Below are 24,523 nucleotides of genomic sequence, written 5' to 3'. Positions count from 1 at the left end.
CATGATTAGACCAAGATTAGTGAGAGGGCATTGTGACGCCTTCTGTTAAAAAGCATAAGTCATTAGCATTCCTAATTCTTCAGGAACTTTTATTAGAGCACATTAAAAAAAATGAAACCTGCTACCCAAAGCCCACAAATCTCTATCCAAACCCCAAGAACTTAAAAAGAAGTTAGTTCCTCCTAATCTACTCACCTGCCTGAATTATACTTTTTTCCTAAGATTCTGCCCTCTGAGAAAGCTGTTTTTAGAATTCAAACATTAATAAAGTGGAGAAAATTAGATGATATGGGAAAGTAGATACAGAGTAGAAGTGATTACGTGAAAACAAACACTAAAGGATAAATTGAACAAGGTATAAGGTATTCATTTTATAAACTGTTCCATTGTGTCATGGAAAGTGAATCAGTTCCTCAATGAAGTGAGAGTGAGTTTTTAGCATTTGGCAAGCTTGTTTTAAATTCTGACTGTGCTATTTAGTAGCTATTGGCAAATTAACCTGTTTGAGCATGAGTGTTCTCATTTTAAGTTCAAGTTAATGCTTATGTTGTAGTTTTGCTGCAATGTTTAAGTGAAGTAATGAATTTTGAAGCCAAGACAATGGCTTTACTCTTAAAATTATTATTAACATTCACATGTATAGCTTATATATAGTTTCTATATTCTGTGACTTGAGAGAATTAGGGACAATTTCAAACAAACATGGGCAATCTCGAGGTGATACACCACAGAGTACAGAGAGAAAAAAATACACCTATACTTATAATACCATTACTCAAATGCAGACACTAAAGGATCCAGATGCAGTTTTGATGCTTCATTAGTATGTAAATAAAGAGAAGCAATTTCACGAGCAAGAAAATGAGCCTATGTCTTAAGGGCAAGCTATAGAGTTGCAAAGGATTCACCCTCCAAAAAAAGCAAAGTTATCACTACATTGGCCACGTCCTGCAGCCCACCTACTCACCTTGGCCAGTTACATAGGCTGCTCTGACTATAAATAGGACAATGATGCTATTACAAAGGATTCATTTGAATCGTTGATGTGAGAGGTATTGAATCAAACAGCTTTTCTCAAGAGTACATGAGAAAATTAAATAAGGAGGATTTTGGCCTTGCTGTTTTAATAGCAAATCTTTACGCAAATATAAATTATCATATATTTAGAAAATCATCAAATATCATCCACTCCTGCTACCTTCTCTAATTATAGTTCATGGCTTATGTGTTACATGATGCCAATTGAGATACTCTTCTGGTTTTTGCTTCACATTCTCCTAATTAGAACACCTATACTTATAGGACAGTTCTTCTCTCAGAGCCAGGGCTCATGGCTCATTCATAGGACTTATGGTAAAGCATTGTAAAGCAGCCTATTCTCATGTTCAAGCTTTAAATTTGGTACAGATCATTATTTCTTTTTGTCCTCATTATTACCCAGCTTGACCTTCAGTGTTATCTAACATGGTTCTTTATAAATATAAGCATATATTTGAATCACCTACAGATTCTGATTCATAATGTCTAGTTTGGGTCTAAGACTGTTCATTTCTAACAAGTTCCCACATAGTTTCCAGATAATACCGCTGGTCCAAGGATCACATTTTGAAAACTAAGTCCCTTCCCTTTGACTCTTTGTACTCCTAGCTGGCTCATGTAAGCTTTTGCTCCCCTTGGACAGCCACCATTAGACAGTCCCTTATTTTAGGTTTAATGAGAAGAGAGGGGAAGTCAACTCTTGCTCCTTTGTTTCTTTCACCCCTGCAAATTCTACATGGGTTAGTTTAATATTGTCTTCAAGTCTAGCTAATTTACCTCCAACACCAGTACTAGCATGATCTTATTCAAATAAATAAAATTAAATTGAATCAATGAGTTATTAATGTTCAAATCTAAGAAAATCTAACATTTTCACTTTAATATCTGGTAATATAAGTGGATAGTATGTACAAATTGACAATTTGCAGATATTTCATTACTGGAATCACATACTTATTTTCAGAATACATTATGAATGAACATAGCTCCTTAAAGTAAAAGGAATATTTTGTTTAATGATGAAATATTAGTCTTTATGATTTAGAGAAATAAATTAAGAAATCCCTCATTACCTTTTACATTTCTAGATAATTCTGATATAGTTGGGGTTTCGTGATATAATTTAAGTTCAAATTCAGTTTGAAAATCAAAGACAAACTATAAAAAGGAACAAACTGATAAGACCTACTATAATTCTAGAGTTCTAGGTGTCTAAAAATGTTGTGAGCCCACAGTTTAGTTGTAAAAAATTAAATTGCTAAGTATTTTAATGATTTCAGGTCCACAATTTAAATACACAAAAAATTCTATTGACATATGCTTAGCAATTATATGGGTATACACTGTATTAAAATACTCATGTAGGCAAAATAAGCCATAAATTGTGACTCTATATGTAAAAGTCCAAAATCAGTACACAAGTGAGTAAAATGTTTTTTAAAAAGAAATGGAATAATACATATGTGAATTATTGTTCTATACTCTACACATTATAAATATTCTAGCTAATTATTTCTAAAAGTTAATACCAGCGAATAAATTTTACAGAGTATTTATTTACTTAATTTTATTATCAGATGAAAAGTAAGCATAATTTGAAAAAAAAATGTATGATAAGGGCGCAAACTAATATTGGGAGATCAAGTCACACAATTAATTCCTATTTTTTACTTACCTGCAGTAATCCTCAATATATCTCCCTCTAAATGAGCACCTTAAAACTCTGTCAGTCAAGAAAAATCAAGTTGATTAGACATAATGAATTAAAGCAGAATGCTAGATTGATTGTGTCTTGTAGTATCAAACAAAGAGGAAAATGAGGAAAATACAGAGGAATAGAGGGTCTTAGAGATTAATGGAGGTAGAACTAAGGCATGTCTTGTAAGGTAGGAACCTGATTGTGAGTGGGCAGGATAAATAACAAAATAACTTTTTATTAATAAGGATAGTGAGATAAGAGTCTTGAAAAAAGAGCATCAGTGAACAAGATATTAAGAATATTTTTAAGAATATAAATCCCTGAAATGCAAGGCTGCTTCAACATACACAAATCAATAAACATAATCTACCACATAAACAGAACCAATGACAAAAACCACATGATTATCTCAATAGATGGAGAAAAGGCCTTTGATAAAATTCAACACTGATTCATGCTATAATCTCTCAATAAACTAGGAATTGATGGATCGTATCTCAAAACAATAAGAACTATTTACAACAAACCCATAGCCAATATATGGAATGGGCAAAAGCTGGAAGCATTCCCTTTGAAAATCAGAACAAGACAAGGTTGCCCTCTCTCACCACTTCTATTCAACATAGTATGGGAAGTTCTGGTAAGAGTAATCATGCAAGAAAAAGAAATAAAGAGTAATCAAATAGGAAGAGGGGAAGTCAAATTCTCTGTTTGCAGATGACATGATTGTATATTTACAAAACCCCATCATCTCAGCCCCTAAACTCCTTAAGCTGATAAAAAATTTCAGCAAAGTCTCAGAATTCAAAATCAATGTGCAAAAATCACAAGCATTCCTCTACACCAATAATAGACAAGCAGAGTGACAAATCAAGAGTGAACGCCCCTTCACAATTGCTACAAAGGGAATAAAATACTTAGGAATACAACTTATAAAATGATGTGAAGGACCTCTTCAAGGAGAACTACAAACCACTGCTCAAGGAAATAAAAGGACACAAACAGATGAAAAAACATTCCATGGTCATGCATAGGAAGAATCAATATCATGAAAATGGCCATACTGCCCAGAGTAATTTATAGATTCAATGCTATTCCCATCAAGCTACCATTGACTTTCTTCACAGAACTAGTAAAAGAAACTACTTTAAATTTCATATGGAACCAAAAAAGAGCCCATATAGCCAAGACATTCCTAAGCAAAAGAACAAAGCTGGAGGCATCACGCTACCTGACTTCAAACTATACTACAAATCTACAGTAACCAAAACAGGATGTTACTGTTACCAAAACAGATATATAGAGCAATGGAACAGAACAGAGCCCTCAGAAATAACACCACATATCTACAACCATCCGATCCTCAACAAACCTGACAAAAACAAGCAATGGGGAAAGGCTTCCCTATTTAATAAATGGTGTTGGGAAAACTGTCTAGCTATATGCAGAAAACTGAAACTAGACCCCTTCCTTACACTTTACACGAAAATTAACTTAAGTTGGATTAAAGAATCAAATGTAAAACCCAAAACCATAAAAGCCCTAGAAAAAGCCCTAGAAAAAATCCTAGGCAATACCATTCAGGACATAGGCATGAGCAAATACTTCATGACTAAAACACCAAAACCAATTTCAACAAAAGCCAAAATTGACAAATGGAATCAACTAAACTAAAGAGCTTCTGCTCAGCAAAAGAAACTGTCATCAGAGTGAACAGGCAACCTACAGAATGGGAGAAAAATTTTGCAATCTATGCATCTGACAAACGTCTAATATCCAGAATCTACAAGGAAATTGAACAAATTTACAAGAAAAAAACAACACTATCAAAAAGTGGGTGAAGGATATGAACAGACACTTCTCAAAAGAAGACATTTATGTAGCCAACAAACCTATGAAAAAAAGCTCAGCATTACTGATCATTAGAGAAATGCAAATCAAAACCACAATGAGATACCATCTTACGCCAGTTAGAATGGCAATAATTAAAGTCTGGAAACAGCAGATTCTGGTGAGGATGTGGAGAAATAGGAGTGCTTTTACACTGTTAGTGGGAGTGTAAATTAGTTCAATCATTGTGGAAGACACTGTGGTGATTCCTCAAGGATCTAGAACCAGAAATACCATTTGACCCAGCAATCCCATTACTGGGTATATACCCAAAGGATTATAAATCATTCTACTATAAAGACACATGCGCATGTATGTTTATTGCAGCACTATTTACAATAGCAAAGACTTAGAACAACCCAAATACCCATCAATGATAGACTGGATAATGAAAATGTGGTACATATACAAGATGGAATACTATGCAGTCATAAAAAAGAATGAGTTCATGTCCTTTGCAGGGGCATGGATGAAGCTGGAAACCAGAATCCTTAGCAAACTAACACAGGAACAGAAAACCAAATACCGCATGTTCTCACTCATAAGTGGGCGTTGAACAATGAGAACACATGGACACAGGGAGGGGAACATTACAAAACAGGGTCTGTTGTGGGGTCGGGGGAAAGGGGATGGAGAGCATTAGGACAAATACCTAATGTGTGTAGGGCTTAAAACCTAGATGACTGGTTGATAGATGCAGCAAACCACCAAGGCACATGTATACTGTTACAAATCTGCATACTCAGCACATGTATCCCAGAACTTAAAGTAAATTAAAAAATGTAAATCATTCTATCAAAAAGACACATTCATTTTTCATATGTTCATCGCAGCACTATTCACAATAGCAAAGACCCAGAATCAACCTAGGTGTGCAACAATGGTAGACGGGATAAAGAAAATGTAGTGCACCTGCATCGTGGACTATTACGCAGTCATAAATGAAGGAAATCATGTCCTTTGCAGCATCATGGATGTAGCTCCAGGCCATTATCCTAAGTGAATTACATAGGAATGGAAAGCTAAACACCACATATTCTCACTTATAAATGGGAACTAAGCATTGGGTACTCACTGACATAAACATGGGAACAATAAACACTATAAACTACTGGAAGTGGGAGGGAGGAAAGGGAGGCAAGGTTTGAAAAACTGAATATTGGGTATCATGTTCACTACCTGGGTGATGGAATCAACCATACCCCAAATCTCAGCATCATGCAGTATGCCCATGTAACAAATCTGCACATGTACCCCATGAATCTGAAATAAAAGTTCAAATTATAAGAAACAAGACTAATTTTATTATACAATTTTTAAAGAGATTTACACTAGAGTTTTAGTTTGTGCACAGTCTTATATTCCAGGAACAATATTCCTTAGAGGAAATATCTAAATGTTTTTGTTTGGTCTCATATTATTGAAAATATTGACATAATATGAAAATATGCCTGATACAGTATTGCTTAACAGAGGCACAGAAAAGTATTCCTGGTCCCTTTACTGTTACTTTTAAAAATTGTTTAACAGCTTTGTAGAGCTATAAACCATGTAACAAAATTCTCCCATTTGAAGGATTCAGTTTAGTGATATGTTGATATACTCATAAGGTTGTGTGGCTACTAATAAAATCTAATTTTAGAACATTTTATTCATCCTTAAAATAAATCCAGTGATGCCTTGGAATAGGACTCCCTCGATAACCTTTGATATTCCATGCTAGTGAGTAAAATATCTGATCATAGCCTTTCTGATCTCTTTAAGAACCAAATTCTCTTGCTCTTTCTGTTGAGTACTTAGTTGTTGATCTTTGGATGGGGCAGAAATGATGCAGTAGCATCTGAGATCACGCTTCCTAGCAATGAAACAGAAAAAAATACTAAAAGAAAGAGTATGATCAGAGTCTCTAATCTACTTCTAAGACAGATGTCACAAGTAAATTAGTTAAGAACAGATTTTTTTCTCAATACTAAATTCCTATACAAAATATGAGGTATAGATTTGACCAAATTACTAATTTTTATGTTTTATTTCTAGTTTTGTGTTTATTTGTAGTAATACTAATGATATCAGAGAGGTATATAGTGGTATAAATACAAACTTTTTCCTAAGGCAACATACGTGGCATACCAAGTGGCTAATATTATATTGAAAGAAAATTTTAAATTGCCAACCTTACAAATGCATGAACCTCTCAAGTAAGAAATAGTATTGTATTAGTAACATTGTTAGTACTCTTACCATTTCTTGATATATTATCCTAATTCTGTAGGCTTCTTGTGGAGCATAAAATGAAGAGACTCTGGGGCAAAGGAAAGCAGAGCAAAATTTCCCTTGTGGCATTAAAGTTATCGCAAATAAGTTGTATGGCCCATTTTTTATAATTCTTTAATTAAATTACTTTTGGATCTCATTTTTCTGTGGACAGGAATATGAAGGGCCAAACTATATCCTAGCTTGTATCAGGAATCTTCCTGATTACAGATATCCATCCCTACCTAACCTGTTATTAGTAGCTAATAGCTTTTTGTGTCGCAAAGTAAGTATATGCACTACTGACCAACTGGTAATTTTTAGATGAAAAGGACCCTATGCAATTCTTGAACAGTATTACAATATTTTGCAACCACTCATCGAATTTGTGTTCCAGTGTCAAGTGATAAAATTTGGAGAAGAGATCTCATTGGTTATATCTAAATCAAAGGAGCTAGGAATTGAGCCTAGGTAGTGAGCCTTCCTTGTACTGTCTGTAAAATTGAAAGAGCATTTGAATCTGTTCTCCGGCTCTACTTCTGTGTGACTTTGCTTTCAAAAACTAGCTCTTACAAAAGGTACCGTAGTGCTGTTCATGCCGAAATTGTATTCTTCATTTCTATGTATGTGATGTTAAAGAGTTTTAAACTCGATTGTTAGCAAAATAATATGAGTACAAAACCAATAGTGGATTTGGTTGCATATTTTAGCAAAATCATGAGCAAATTGAAATCAAGTGTGCAATTTAAACCAAGGTATGACAAAGCAAATTAAGGATAGGATCTTTATAGCTATCATAGTTAAAAAAATAACAAGTGTCTATTAACATGCTAAAACCAGAAGCCAACACAGAAGAAAGATAAACTTACAAATCTAGAAGATAAGCATTACAAATCATTGTGTTTGGTCATCTGGATCTTGTTTGTGGGTATTGGGTGAATGCTATCTACCCCGTGTCATTGTCCACTTGATTTTAAGATCAACTGAATGATTGCCTGATACTTAGTATTCCTAAGAATCCTTCACTTGAAGTTTCTGGCTGCAAAACTTTTCCAGAGATATAAGAGTTGCATGTATCCTTAATTAAGACCCCCCTTGGAGTTTTACTGCTATGCCAATTGTTAACAGTATCCAATAAAGTTTTTTTCCTTTGGAGTTTTAGGGTCATTTAATGATTTCCAGACATAAGGAAATGACATTAATCTCTACCATTAGACTATCTGCCTTGTTTGGTGACATTTGCAGTATTTGACTATGGTTGCTTGTAAAAGGTTATAGTTCAAAATTTGAGATAACATTCCTAAGCACAGGGGCTCATTTGTCATTAACTCATAATGGGGAAGATGATAAACTGCAGAAAGAATTGATCACTTTTTCTTTAAAGCCAGCGATAAGACTCGGGCAATGAAAATTCAGGTGGCCCAGATAAAATATGTGCGGTAGAAGTTGTTTTGTCTTACCCTACGATTTATTTTCTCTTATGAGCTTTTCTTTCTAATTGCACAACTTCTGCTATCTAGTGTAGGGAGGCTTTTTCCCAAAGTTTCCCAGAACTAGTTAATAGGAGGAGCAGGTTGCGTAAGCAAACATATTAAGTAACCATTATATTAAAGATGAAAAGGTTAATTTTCTCTGGGATTTTTTTGTAAATTAAAATATTCCAAATTTCATGGAGATTATCAATTAGGGATGAGTGAAAGTGTTTCTCAAATGTATTTGACCATAAAGTATTATATTTCATGAAGAATCCTAGGGGATATAGATCATGAAAAAGAGAGGAAAACAGTTCCATGGTTTGATCTGTTATAACCCATTCTCAACTTACCCATAACCCAAGGCCGGCTCAAGGCATGTACAAAGTTCTTGTGAGATTATTTTGGTCCACATCAACTTCTCCCTGAAATCATTTGCCAATATCACTTGGTTCATTCATTTTCTTGTAATGAAGAATTAATTTAAAAGAATAAGCCTCTTTCCACTGATTATAAATTCCTTGATTATGTTGTATGGTTTAAGATTGTACTCACTAATCTGGATGCATATGGCATAGCCTTCCATCTCTGTTCACAGACTGTCTTCTAGAGCAGAAGTCTCCAACCTTTTTGGCATGAGGGACTAGTTTCGTGGACAATAATTTTTCCACAAAAAACTAGATTGGGGAGATGGTTTCAGGATGAAACTGTTTTACCTCAGATCATAAGGAATGGGCAACCTAGATCCCTCACATACACAGCTGACAATAGGGTTCACACTCCTACGAGAAACTAATGCCACCACTGATCTGACAGGAGGTGGAACCCGGGTGGTAATACTCACCCACTGCTTACCTCCTGCTGTGCAGTCTGGTTCCTAATGCTACTGCTCTGTGGCCTGGGGGTTAGGGAACCCTGTTCTAGAATCTTCTATCTGAAATTTCCTGTTTCTATATTTACCGTTTTCATCTTTCTCAAATTTTATTTATCCTTTAAGTTTCAGTAGAAATGCATTTTGTATATGAAAGTCCCTCCAAAAAGAAAAAAATAAAAAGTCCCTCCAACCCCTAAAATCTCTAATCAGAAATTAATTTCTCCATGTTTTAGAGATTAGCAAGTAACAAAATAAGAGGGTGGAAGAAAAAGGAAGAAAAACAAAGTAGCAAAGCAGTTATTTATGTTCTTAGATACGTATTTTGCTTTTTGTTCGACAAAGAGCAAACCTAGGAAGGTTACCAGTGGTAGATGAATAAGTAGGTGCTTCTGTATAGATACTTGTTAGTAAGTATATTTGGGGTTTATTTTTTAGCTTTTCAGGTAATATCATAGAGAAAAATTAAGTTTCTTCCCCAGATACTTTTATGTTAGCATAACTGCCCAATTGTTTCTCTTTGCCTGCTGCCCAGATACAGTCAATTTATCAAGACAGGGGAATCACAATGGAGGAAGAGTTTAATTCATGCAGAGTTGGCTGAACAGAAGACCAGAGCTTTATGACTCAGATCAGTCTCTCTGAAAATTTGGAGACTGGGGTTTTTAAGGATAATTTGGCAAGTAGGGAGCCAGGGAGTGGGGAGTGTTGATTAGTTGGCTCAGACATGAAGTCATAGGGAGCCAAAGTGGGTTCTTTTTGCTGTCTTTTGGTCCTGGATGGAATCCCAGAACTGTTTAAGTCAGATGACTGACTTTGGGTGACGCCAAATAATGCATCAGAAAGCAGAGTCTAAAAAAATCTCTCAAGCACCCATCTCAGGTTTTACAATAGTGATGTTATGTCTAGTAGCAGTTGAGGAGAACAGAATCTTGTGGTCTCTGGCTACATGACTTCTAAACTGTAATTTCTAATCTTGTGGCTAATTTGTTAGTCTTACAATACAGTCTGGTCCTCAGGAAAGAAGGGTGTTTGTTTCAAGAAAGGGCTGTTATATTTGTTTCAAAGTTAAACTATAAACTAAGGTTCTCTCGAAGTTAGTTCAGCCCATGTGCCCATGTTCAGGAATGAACAAGGGGCAACTCGGAGGTTAGGAGAAAGTCAGTTAAGTAAGATCTCTTTCACTGTCATAATTTCCTCACTGTTACATTTTTTGCAAAGGTGTTTTCAATTAAAGCAGTATTGGGGTAGGAAAGGGATATAGGTTGAAATTCATCTTTTATCATTGATATTAGACAGCACATTTGTGCTTAGGAAACTGACCACATTCACACTCAAGTTGTCTCCAGCAAGAGAATATAATAAGCAGTGAAGACTTCGTAATGATTTCCTGTTCAGTCTATATGAGAGGACCGGAGCAAATCCAGTTATTCAGAAACACTAGTGGTACCAGCCTTGATGTCAGTAATGCTTTGACTACATGATGCAGTGAGAAAATAGTAGATGGTAAAATTCTGAGGTACAAGCAATAGGTGTAAATCATGAACTTCCTTTTTTAGTTGTTACCTGCTTAAATTGTTATGCCCAGACCGTTTATTCCCCGAAGAAGACCACCAGAGTCCAGAGTCAAAGCTAAGCAGCAAGGATCTTTATTACAGGTTCGAACCTGGAACTCTCCCTCGCTCGTGAAACGAGATGGGCAGGAGAGCTCCCCCACTGAGCTCCGAACAATGTTATATAGTCTAAGGAAAGTAGGCATAGAATCATTATACAAATTAGAGGTATGATTGGCTGGAGTTTGAACAAAGCGATTTGGCAAACTATGATTGGTTCCCGCCATTTCTGATATTTCAGTACAACCCTTGAGGCGGAAGAGCAGTTTTACACAAAGGCAGTTAATTATATTGCGTCAGGTTGCACAACCAGTTTATGGCTATCTTGCTTAAACACACCTTGTGACCTGGCTATCTTACTTAAATATTCCTTGTGACCTGGCCTCAGAAAGAAAAACATGTACTTACAGAACTTACGAAACCTCTGGTACGTGCAGAGATTAGAAAGCAGAACAAAGAGTTTAGCAACATCGGGGTGGGGGGGGGGGGGGAAGGGAGGTTACGCATTTTTGTATCGTTATGTCCTTTCAAAATATTTTCAAGAAATAGAGGATCAGAGCAGAATGCACCAAACAGACCAGAGAAGAAATTAACTCAAGAATGTGATGAATCAAATGGAAAACAAAGTAAAACAACTGGCAGGAAGCAAAAGAAAAAAAAAAATTATTTTGGTCCTGCAGACCAGAACCAATTAAAAAGAATATAGCTCAGCAGAAAATAAAGAATGGCTTTTCCTGATTGAATTATCTAGTCAATAATAGGCATTAGAAAAAGAACATAATGAGAGGAGGTGCCAGCTGGGCTTCCTGGGTCGAGTAGGGGCTCAGAAAGCTGTGAAACTCACTCATTTCCAGCATCAGGACTCGCTTTGGTCCTAGATGAATAATATTGAAAATATATGCTTAAAATATTCCTAACATCAGAATTTATGCATGTGTTTTCTTCCACAAGAAAGCTATAAACAGCAAAAATTTTGTTGTAAGCTTCCTTGTGTCCTCTCTCCCTTCCCCCTCCCCTGAAACTAAAAGGAAACTTAAAAGTCTGTTTTTCTGTGACCAGCAGACCTTATCTATGTTCTCAATTCCAATTCCATGTAAACACAATTTGTAAAATCCTGCGAGATCCTGTCTCCTTTGCCATGCTGCTGCAAGGTCATAAACTAGATAAAACTTAAGTTTCATTCCAGTTTTCCTCAAGATCTGAGACATGTTAATTGTCTTTGTTTCTCACTCTGGTAACATCTTCGCACTGCACGTATTTCTCTCCTTAAATAATTTAAAAGGTGATTAAAGAATCTAACACTGGCTACCCATTCGGGACCCCTTCCACGCTGGGGAAGCTTTGTACTGTCACTCTGCTCAATAAAGCCTACAGCTTTTTTCTCTCAGTTCGATCAGTGTAGCTATCTCACCTCAGGCTGCAGCTACACCAAATCTTTGGCATGGCTAAGTCAAGAACCTTTGGCGTTACAATAACAGAAATTTTATCTGGACTTGCCTTGATAAGCAATGATATGATATGAAAATTTAGGTTACTAACAAGCAAACAAGAAAGTAATCAAGTCCTACAATCACAGAATTATATTATAGAATGTATGAATGGAATAAAAAAAATTTAGAATTAATCCAACCCTACTTTCCACACATTTATAGTTCTCAGTCTTCTGTCCTACTATTTTTCCAGACTTCCATACTCATTAATGACTCATTTTCATATAAATAATTTTTGGGTTTTTTGATGTAAGATTAAGTTGGTAACAATTTTCAAACATGTTTTTCATAAAATTTAGAGCTACGAATTCAGAGAAGCGGCAGTTTTTAGTGAATTCAAAACTAAGCCAAATAATAGTTGGCAGGAAACATTAATGATTAATCACAAAGAATTTTTGGTTCAACTTCTTGAAGATGAGTAATAGTACAGTAATTAGGCATTGACTTATTCAATATAAGATGCAATACCGAGGAGGCAAGAGTAGAAGCTGGAGATAATTTGGGCAATGTCATTAATGATCAATCTTAACCACAAAAAACCTGCAAAGGAACTCGATTTCCAGGGCAATTATCTCTACTCAGAACTGTTTTGTCAGGGGAACAATGGGAGCTAGCTGTCTTTAGTCACATGTTCATGGCTGCTTAAATCCATGGCAGAAGGGAAGGCAGTTCTTGCCCTGGGATAGTAACTATCTGCAGGTTGTAGTACCAATTGCCTCAAAAATCAATTGCCTATTCACAGTCTTGTATAATAAGTTTCATCCCACTCAATCTGATCACAAGCCCTATTTTGTCCTGAATTATGAAACTGTGGCCTCTCACATAGCTTACACATCTAGAGGATAATTGCCCACCTATTATCACAATCATACTGCTATTCTCTATTCTGGTTGGATCCGTGAAAACAGAACTCAGATTGCCAGTTCAAACACACATTCACCCTTGTTTGAAAACCTGACCTTTCCTGACTTGAGGCTCCACACAATAAACTTTTCCTGTCATTGTTTTTGAGCAAATGGAATAACTGTTGACTGAGACTCATTGTTGATAATAGGACCCCTCTCTAGATCAATAACATTAATACTTTAAACATTTTTAAAAATCAGATAAGTATTAGCAGCAGCCAATCATTACCCGAAAGTTCTTCATGAGAAGCCGCTGTGTGGTGCATATTAAAAAGGCATATTTCTGAACCCCAGGCCAAACTTAATGTATCCAAATATGTATGTCATCAGCTTGCTGGGATTCATAGGCAGATGGAGAATAATTCATATTTGTACTCCAACTATAGGCAGGATGCTGAAGATTGTGAGGTAAAAATTTGTAGAAAAACTTTTTTACACGAACCAAAGTAATTAAATACCCAGAGAAGTATAAAAGAATGGCCCCTAGGTGCTCAGGCAATGCGCTACATCATTCAAATATATTAATTTCTCAAAATAAAGAACGTATTTCCTGAAAACAACATCTGGCATGAAAATGGCATACTTCTCACTGTCTAAGTAAGGCAATTAAGTAGCATGTTAATCTACACGATCAGACTATTATTATCTTGAACAAATTTAGGGATATGAAAAATGACACAGCTTTGTCATTTAGCTCTTCAGCCTTCCTCAGCCTACCGCTGAATTTCTTATTTTCCTTACCAGCTTTATTGAGGTATATTTAACCAATAAAAATTGTATATATTCAGGGTGAATCTGAAGCTGAAGCTGGATGTCAGATTTTGGCTAAAAATATCAAGGCTTACATTTGGTGTTTTCCTAATAATTTATTCAGCTTCCCTAGTATCAGTGCTAGAGATATAATAAAACAGAAAAAAACAGACCTTTGCTCTCCTGGATGATATGGTATAGTAGACAAACTACAAAGGAATAAAGCAATAATGAATTAATTAATTATTAGGCAACAAATATTTTGGATTGAAGTCAGGTAAAGGAAGATCTTGCTGAGGAAGACCATGAAGAATGGGCTAAAGCTTAAAGAGTGAGAAGAAGGCAGCCAATATTTTGAAAATGAGGTTGTGGACTATTAATACTTTAAAACATGGCTTCTGCCATTTACTGAAATATCTGCATGCAGAAAGACAGGACTAGAGTATGCACCAGCCAGAAACGGAATGACTTCATCTCACTTCTTTACACAACTGTTCTATGGATTCTTTTGTATCCAAGAGTAGAACTCAAGATCCCACTTCTGCCCCTACATACCTTTCCAGAAATGGTTTTGAAACAATTTGGTTAGGAGGTCTTCCTACTGACAAGTAAATAAGCCTCTAGTTTAATTTCAACAAGTGTTCACATTCTGAAAGCAGGAATAGTAAGAGAAAACAAGGTAAAATATAAATTTTAAGAGAGATTTAAATATACTGGACATTTTTAAAAATATGAGAAGTCACTGTAAATAGAGTATTGTAACTGAAAGGAGACATAAACATCTGAAAAGTAAAAACTGTACATTACTTATTCAGTTTTAAGGTTTTAGAATTTTTCGCATCATATTTACCATTAAGGAGGGATGATTATTTTATTCTTAATCCCCACAACTCCCAGAGATGTACAAATCTATAATTTTTTACCTATATATTTATTAGGCTTTTATATACATCCTAGGGAACTATATGAAAAGTTTATGGGACATAAGGTATGATAAAGTGAAGGAGGGCTTTTATGCCAGGCATTGCTAAATTACAACTGTAAACAAAGTAAGGATCTTTGCCCTCCTACAGTAAGTATAAGTTTATCAGTTTCCCAATTTTTACCAGTATTCCAATTATGTTTCCTGTGCTTCATGCAATTTTTTAAGACTTTGTTTCAGTTAGTCTTGGATCCTTCATTTTACCTTCTAGGATAAAGCTGCCAGATGGTATTTGAAACTAAAGGTTCTCTTCTAGATTTGGGAAGTGTTCAGTGGTTTCTAAAGTTTCAGTAAAACAAATCTCATCTTGTTGGATGTGTTTGTGGTTTAGTGCCCACAGATTTCTGGTAATGGCAAAGAGCCTCTTGCAAGAGAAAGCAAATACCCACGGAAATGATTGAGAGACCATCATCATGTGAATGGTTAGGGGAAAAAAGTAAAAAAAGTATGGAAAAACATGATGAGACGCCCTGAAGTAAGAGAGAATTTAGCATGTTCAACATGCCAAAAGAAGACTAGTGTGACTGGAGTATTGTCAAGGGATGGAGGCTTGCAAATGTGGAGTTGTACCTCTTGATTGGCTCTGTTTTGTGCAGGGCAAGGGAAGGGCTAATAGAAAACTATAGCCTAGTGCACACATTACAAGGTCTACTGTATACTTTTGAGGCAGGCAATTGCAGAAAAAAAAGAGAACAGTTATTTTTTGGTTTATCTCTCCAACTCCCTCCCCCATAAAAACAGACAGAACTAAAGTTGCAAAACAAAACAAAACAAATAAAGGCAACAAAAACAAAAGAGCATGTATGTGACAAAAATATGTGATAAGATAGTTTCGCAAACCCTAAAATATGAGCAGGTTGGAGACAAATTAACTTGTCCAGAATCATCAGTATCTTGAGCAACTTCTATCTTATTCTTTTGACCATAGGTGGCCTCGGTAAATAACACAGCTAGGTTAAACATTTACTAATGATACTATGGAATAAATGAGACAGAGGGAAAGAAGGACTTGTAGAAGACTTCTCTGCTGAATAGTGTTTGAATATGTTCTAAAATTGATCCAGAAATATGCCCCATGAGTAGACTGATTGCAGCCAAACAGATTCAGAGTGGGAAGCTGAGGCAGCTCACTACCACTTCTCCATAGGCTTGTTTCACTTCCCTATAAGCCAGAAGGAGAAATGTGGGATTGGGCCATTAATACATTCTTTGGTTCCATCTACCTGACTTGAAAGCTCATACTCTCACAGTTTTGAAAAAAAGGGGGAAAGGTAGTCAATGGTAAATGTTCAAGATGAGGAATTTGTCAAAGAAGGAGAAAACCCTCATGAATGTGATGCAGAAGGAGGTAAACCTTACTTTTCTTACAGTTTTCCTTTTTTTTTTCCTAGATTACTTTCCCTATAAATACTTTGTTGTCTGTACTACATGAAACAAGTTTCTCATAAACTCATTCACATTAACATTTTGGAAAGCCATAATACCAAGGGAAAAATCAACAGTAGAAATTCTGGCACCTACATAGATATTTTTGAATTAAGTGTTGTCTTTGACATCATGGAGTTCACTATGAAACCCTCCTAGAATTTAAAGTACCTTCCTATAAATACTAAGAAGACAGAAAAACACAATTTTAGAGTCTGGAACTTTTCAATAAAAAGTTTTATATGGTCTACAATTAGACTAGGCAGCATAGAGTAATGGTTAAGAACACAGACTCTGGGCCTAGATGGCTTGATTAGAAATTTGGGGATTGTTTTGTAATTGCTGTGGTACTGAATCTCTCAGTTTTGCCAACAGTGAAGTTAGAACAACTACAGGGTACATCTCACTGTCATTTATGAAAATTAAATAAGATCATATTTATAAAGCACTTAGAACAGTGCTATGTAGGTGATGGTTGAAATATCAACTGGGTGACTGTGTTGACTAACAGAACTGGCATGAGTTTTAGCACCTCAATAGAGTGTGATACTATTTTTTAACCTCAATATAAAATTAGTTATCTCAAATATTCTAACTAAGTCATGATTTTACTGTTGAACTACTAAAAGTCAAAGAAATTTTGTTCATAAGGCTACCAAATGCCCCCAAAAACAGTGGGCTAAGAATCAGGAAACCACGTGTTTGTACAAGCATAGTCCTGATCATTTGTGCCTTCATGAGCAAGTCAGTAACTCTTCCACATCGAATAACTTATCTGTAAAATAGAAACGGTAATAATTTGGATTGCCAACTTCCAAGGAGACCATAAAAATAATTTGAGAATCATGTGAAGTTGGGGTTAATACCTACTATAGTAAATAACAATACCACCTGAGCAGTCTTAGATTTCGAAAGGAATAGGGGTCAGGGACAAATATTTATAGGGTTTGAGGATTAACCTATAGTGGTTTAAGTGGGCTTGTCAATGGATATCTGAGTGGGATTTGGCAAAATCATGACACAATAGTTTGGGATTAGTTAACACAGTGAAGTGAGGATCTTGATAAGTCTTAAAAAGAAAGACAACTCCTTGATAAGCAAACAGTTTTCCTATTAGAACATTTATTGCTCTGAAAAGAGGCTGCTTGCCCAAATGAACAGCTATTGTCTTGAAAAAGAGAACTATTTGAACAGTCCATTTCCTGTATACACTGATTTTTAGCAAGTTACTGCAGCAAACAAGATATTTACTGGTTTACCATCTATCTTATCTTCCTGGGCACCAAAAAGTGTCACACTGATGAAGGAATCCTTAGTTGTTAGTTTTGTAGGTAAATTGTATGGATGCAGAGTCTCAAATCTCACTTTTTTGAAAAGGAAAATAACTTTAGAAGGCAGAACCACATAAAAATAACAGAACTGCAGTGTAATGGAACTTTAGCTATCACCTCATTCACATCAATCTCATCACACTCCAATTGATGGTGAAGATGAAACTCAGAAAAAGCAAATTATTTCCCCACACTCTATCTCTAGAGTGACACAGTCATGTCACTCCCAAGTCAAGATTCTACTGGTGGGTCCCTGACTTCATTATCTAATCAGAAGACATCATCTAAATTTAAGCTCACCAGACAATGTTGCTGTTCTTAAAGTTTCATTTCTCCCTAACTTCCATCAAGAGACAAGCTTCAAAATATTTATCTAGAAGAGAACGGATCAAAAGTAAATTAAATGCACAGCTGTGTGCAAATGGAGCCATATGCATGTAAACCTATCCAACAGACAAATTCAAAAAGATTTTAGAAGCCAGAGAGTTAGATTAGTAAAATTTGCATTCAAATTAAACAAAAATTTTCTCCACAATTTCATCATTTCTTCACCAACTAAAGAGCTGACCAACATGCCAAAGTCTGGCATATTAAGGAGTTTCCTTTAGCCCCAAATTGCCTACCAGCAAAACAAAGCAATTTGCACTTTGGCAGATTGTTTTACAAAATTATAGGAAGGAAAATTCAAACCACTCAATTATGCCTAATAATGTAATAGTTAAGTTTCCATCTTGATGATAATTAAGCTGATTATAAACAACCATGTGCTCTTAAGTATATACTTAAGGAAAGCCCAGCTTTTCTTTCATAATGCTGTTATGTAATTAGACCAGAAATGCATTTGATTCTAATCAGTTCTTCTTTAGACTCCTACTGTATATCTAAATGAAGGTTAAAATATTTCTCTCTAAGGTATTTTTAAAAATGTGCTGTTTCTTTGTTTTTTAAACTTTGAGTGATTGATCAAGAAGCGTTGAGTAAGACACACTCTATTCCCCCCAGAGTCCTCATACACAGCAGTTAGACACAGGGCTCTACAGCAGGTATGCTGAAAAGTGTTTTTTTAATTATTAGCCATGTGACTTTGGAAAACGTACAATTCTCCCTGTTTCTTAGTTCCCTCATTTGTAAAATGAAATTTTATGAGAGAATACATGGAAAGCACGCAAGTATTCAAAAAATGTAAGTTATTGTTATGTGTATTAAAAGCTTTTATAGCAAAATAAAAATAAGTCTATGAAAAGGAGCATTTGCCAGTTATGTAGCACATTATACTGTAGTATTATAAGTTCCTCTGTTTTAAAAGCTCTACAACTGTTTTTTCAATAGATATGCTTCCAGTTTCCTACTTCAATAAATGGAGCATTGGCATGTACAATTCAAACATTTTCTGTAGTTATGAAATGAGTAAAATATCCGTCCTGCTGTTTCTACATTTACTTTTATGAATATGTTACTTGTTGTTCAAAGGAGCTGTTATCAATGGAAGCACACAGTTTTGAAAGTATTACTTACTTCTAGAGGAGCAGTTTACAGTGCCTGACCTCCTGATGAGCTAAGGACAGCAGTGAGGTCCCTGACTTCATTGTTATTTAAGACAGTCTAAACTTTTCATTTTGGCATTTACTAAGAGATATATACTAGGTGAAGTGTGTATACATACATATATATATATAATATTATATATATTATATATATAATTATGTATGTATACATGCATAAAATAAATCTTTATATTTGTATATAATATACATATTTAATATGATTTTTACACAATATAAACTATAATGGCATATAGGAATAATAAGCTATAAAAGATCATTTTATATATTTTGATAAAAGCAGTTAAGTCATTTTAGCTTCTTTCCCTGCCACGTTTTAGCCTATGCACTAGTGCCACATTTAGCCTATGCACAAACACACACACACACACACACACACATACACTTTCTCAAATACAGCATTCTGCCTGAAGAAGTAGGAAAAATTAGGAATTCCACCTGAAGAAGTAGGAAAAGGTCAGACTTCTCTTTTAAAATTATTTTTTAAGTCAAAAGACTGTAACACCTTTAAGAAATAAAGTCCATCAGCTTCCCTAAGCTGTACTCATATGTTTTGAAACATCCATTAGCACAGCTAGAACATGAATTTTAGAAAGGTCGACATTAAAAGCAACTAGAATAAATGTCAAGTCTGTAGTAGAATTATGATAAGCCACTAAAAAAGTTTTGTCTCACCTGAGTCTGACATTGTACCTGAGCTTGATTCTTTGAATTTCTAGATAAGACCATTTAAAATTCCTAGGTCTCCTTAAATAATAAGATGGTATTCTCAATTATTTTCTTATGGGGATGAACATAAAAATATATTTTACAACTATTAGAGCAAGATGAAAAGCAATAAGGTGTAAGGGGAAATTGCCACTCTACTCACACCAGTGATCTAGGACTTGAAGTCTAGAGGCTTTAGTAAAGACAGAATAAGAAAACACATTAAGAATACCATGGCAGGTGTAAAAGACTAAAAAGAAGAATATTCTATATGAGGATAAATTACTGATTTGTTTCATACCTATATTTTATTTTTTAAAGTCTCAGATTTACATACAGGAAAGATGCATGTTTAAAATAAATAAAACAATATCAATGTTACACTTACATGAAAGCAGTCCAAGTTTAAGAACTACAAAGTTAAATGAGAACTTTGAAACTTTAATGCACCAAATGAAAATGGGTTAAAATAAATCTATCAATGGCATTCCTCATCATTCAGAAATAAATATCTTTAATATTCCTTTTTAGCAGAGTGATGTCATTTCAATATTTCCAAAAGAATCCTCAAAAGATAATCACTCGTTAGCCTTTGATTATGCCAAAAGTTTTTTTAATCTTACACATATTTAAAGGCATTAAGCTCTGTTTCTTGAGTCAAATAAGCACTTCTTTGGCATTTTGTGTTCTAACTGGGGATAGACTTGACTAAAAAAGCAGCAAGTGCTGGATTTTAACTGAAAGTGAGTATTGCTTTTCTTCTCTCAAGTGCCATTGATTGTAACCAGTAAATATGAAATGTATCACATAAATGCAACAATACTAGTGTTAAACCTTAATCTTTGCTAGTGCAGTCTTCTAGAATTTTCTAAACTTGTGACTATCATACAGCTTCAGTGTCAGTGAGATACATCTTCATTATACCTCTTCCTTGGATTTTCATGAAATTCTAGTTTTTGCTCCAATGTGTTGACTGCAGTGAATTCACTTTATTTGCGCTAGCTTCCAGGGCTTTGGTTATTTGCCACTGAAAGAGGCAAAATAAAAGATTATTCCGCAAAGGAAAACTATCAGTGGTTTTCATTTTCAGTAGCCTAAGTTATTTCTACTTTCCTTTAAAATGAATACATGTGAATATGGAATTGTGGTTCTTACATTTTTATCAGTATTTAGGTATACCCCTAACAACACATGGTACAACTTCCATGCTCATTCTCCACCAAAATACTCCCAAAACAGAAATTTGGGAGCTTGCATTTTTAGAATAAAAGTGAGTCAACAAGTTCTCAATGAGGTAAGCCATGAATTCGTTTGGGGCATTCTAATAACCTAAGTACAGATTTCAGGGAAAATTATTTTGACTAACCTTTCATTACTACTAGAATTTCTAAGAATATTTTCTATGATTTGAGGTTGAATTCACACAAAAACTAAATAGTTAATATGATTATCTAATAGAGAAAAATGGCAAAATTAGAAAGTGAGTACAAAGAAAAATACAAGACAAAATTATGATAGCTATATGGCTAATTGGAGGTCTCATTAAAAAAGTGGAAAAAACAAAAGATAATTGTAAATTGACAGATGTTGATGAATACTCCTTCCTCCACCACACGCATAAAACAGGGGTTGGGGAAGGGAGAGATTTCATTCATTATTATAATTAATAACTGTGTTTTACTAAGAAGAAACTAAAAGGTGTTGAAATTCTCCAGATAGAAACGTGGTTTGGCAATTCTGGTACATATACCTAGAAGAACATTATATAGCCTTTAAAAATGTTGTCTACAAGGAGCACTTAGTCAAATGCAAGATTTAAAGCCAACAAGTCAAATTAAAATTGTAGATCTGTAAGTGAATAAACATGTGATCATGATCAGTTCATTTGACCATTATGGATCCTAAAAGCAAAGAATAAAATTTATCCCAATTATTATGTTAAGAACTGAAAATACTACATAACAATAGCATTAAACTAAGATTCAATAGACATGGGTTGTGGGATTATGAATATTTTTATAAGGTATTGGTGCTTGGACAATTACTTTATGTCTCTAAGCCTTGGATTTGTTTTTATATATTATATGAGTAGTGTAAGGAGATAATGAATGTTTTTTCTCTCAAACATTTATAAAGAAACAACATCCGCCTCGCACTGGGCCGTACACACTTGGAATACAGTAACTGTTAACTATATTAAATAATAAGGTTATTGTAATTCACTTTAAGGATTGATAAAGGGGAGATAGAGGAAAGAAACAAATATGATCGAAGAGGCCAAATTAAAAAACCTGGTGCTCTTGTTAAAACCAAATTAATCACAATACATATTGCTTATTTTGATAAGTATGCCAAATTCCTTCAGCCAATAACTTGAAATCTTTTATGCAACACTGAAATAATATTGTGCATCCCTTTTAGCTATCTTTGCATATATATATCTATTTTAGAATCTACAATAAAAATAAAATTCACTAAGCCAATAACATTTAAAACACTTGCCAGAATCCAATTATTCCTCCTGCATCCAAGATATTAAACTCATTATTACAAGCCTTGATCCTCTGGTAATACTATTAGTGAAGCTCAAAATTTTATCCTGTAGCAAAATTCTTTCTGATAAGAAGTTGAAGTTGATTGAAGTCAATGGGAGTTGGGTATGAGCAAATGATGTCAGTCTTTGGTCTCAGATAAGACTCTATTTCCTCTCCACCTGAGGAGCTTTCTTCCCTGCTTTCATCTTAAGGCAAAGTGCTGAATACTGATGAAGTAAGCCTTCATCTGACCTCAGTGATTAACGTTTGGACAACTCACTTGGATTTTAAAAAGAGTTTGGATTTGAATTTTGCATAGGGTTAGCCAATCTGTCAAAACCAATAATAGTTTCCTTTCCACAGACAGAATGTGCCAGTGAATTACCTCAGGTCCTGACGAGTTGCCTTATTGCGATGTGACTTGTGTATTTTTAGTACCACTCTAACTACCTTTATGAAGAATGTGTATTGAAGTTGTTACCAAAGATAAAAGGGATAGAATTGAGTAACATTGAAAAAGTACAGAAAACAACAATAAATGGACCCAATACCACATCAGGAGAGATGAATTCAGGCTACTTTTCATCTTATATTTTAGTTTCCTAAAGGATCTATACCAAGGCATATACACACACACTTACCAATATTGTGAGGGTTCTTTCTCCTAACTTACTAGAAAATTTAAAAAATTGTCTACATATCCTCTATTTTTTACAAAGAAATCATTTGTTTAAAAGAGCCAAGAGATACAAAATCATGGATAATTTGAAATGCATTTGTTTTCTGCATGTCAGGTGAATAGATGTATTGATGCATTGATGTTTGGGGGTATGGGAATATGTGTTATTGGGAATAAACACAGAGAGAGGGCATATGTGTAAATATACTCAATTGAACTGCAGGATTTTTCTTTCCTTTTCTATCATCCTCTAGGTCCCTGAAGTAACCCAGGACCCTACTGAGTGCCAAACACATAACCTTCAGAACACTAAATAAGATTTCTCCTAGTCATTACTCATTATGCCTCAATTATCCTTTATCACCAGATTTTAAGTTTCTCATAATTCACAACCAAAGAGGAAATGAATTAGTCTGTTTTCCCACTCCTATAAAGAATACTATCCAAGACTGGGTAATTATCAAGGGAAGAGGTTTAATTTACTCACAGTTCTGCAGACTTAATAGGAAGCATAGCTAGGAGGCTTCAGGAAACTTACAATGATGGCAGAAGATGATGAGGAAGAAAGCATGTCTTCCATGGTGACAGGTGAGGGAGCGAGTAATTGAAGGAACTGCCAAACACTTATAAAACCATCAGATCTCGTGAGACTCATGCACTATCGTGAGAACAGCATTGGGGAAACCACACCCATAATCCAATCACTTCCCACTAGGTCCCTCTCTTGACACATTGGGATTACAATTCACGATGAGATTTGGGTGGGGACACAGATCCAAACCAGATCAGAAACATTCCATTACCCCTACCACCCACCGCCAAAAAAAATAGCTCTCAGGGTGAGGAAGGCCCATTATTAGGAAAGTTGTGTCTTGCAAAGTCTCAGCAATTAAAATTGAACTTCCTTCCTGAATTTCCTACCATTAAGGAGTGATTCTCAACAGGTGGTTCCTAGACCAACAGTACATATTGGAGTTACCTGTGGACTTGTTAGAAATGTAAATTTTCAGCCAACACCTATTAGTCAAAAACTATAAGATTGTCTCAGCAATCTGTGGTTTAACAAGACCTCCAGGTGATTCTGATATCTGCTAATATTGCAGAACACTGTCTGATGATGGATCTGACCATTAAAATTGAGTAGATGCGGCTGGGCACAGTGACTCACACCTGTAATCCCAGGACTTTGGGAGGCTGAGGCAGGTGGATCACTTGCGGTCAGGAATTAGAGACCAGCCTGGCCAATGCAGTGAAACCCCATCTCTACTAAAAATACAAAACTTAGCCAGGTTTGGTGGCAGGCACCTGTAATCCTAATCCC

At 35.1% G+C, this 24,523-nt stretch overlaps 1 long non-coding RNA gene across 1 annotated transcript in view; it reads right to left on the bottom strand.

Moving 5' to 3' along the window:
• Nucleotides 1–23,759, bottom strand: part of LOC139356059 (uncharacterized) — a 41,920-nt gene extending 18,161 nt beyond the window's left edge. The window contains exon 1 of the long non-coding RNA XR_011607433.1: nucleotides 23,741–23,759. This is a non-coding gene — a long non-coding RNA (uncharacterized lncRNA). The remainder of the gene's footprint in view (nucleotides 1–23,740) is intronic.
• Between the last annotated feature and the right edge of the window lie 764 nt (nucleotides 23,760–24,523).

Source organism: Macaca nemestrina, chromosome 9 (genome assembly GCF_043159975.1).
Source record: "Macaca nemestrina isolate mMacNem1 chromosome 9, mMacNem.hap1, whole genome shotgun sequence".
NCBI lineage: Eukaryota > Metazoa > Chordata > Mammalia > Primates > Cercopithecidae > Macaca > Macaca nemestrina.
The sequence above is the reverse complement of the archived record's forward strand: the minus strand, read 5'-3'. Positions and strand labels throughout refer to the sequence as shown.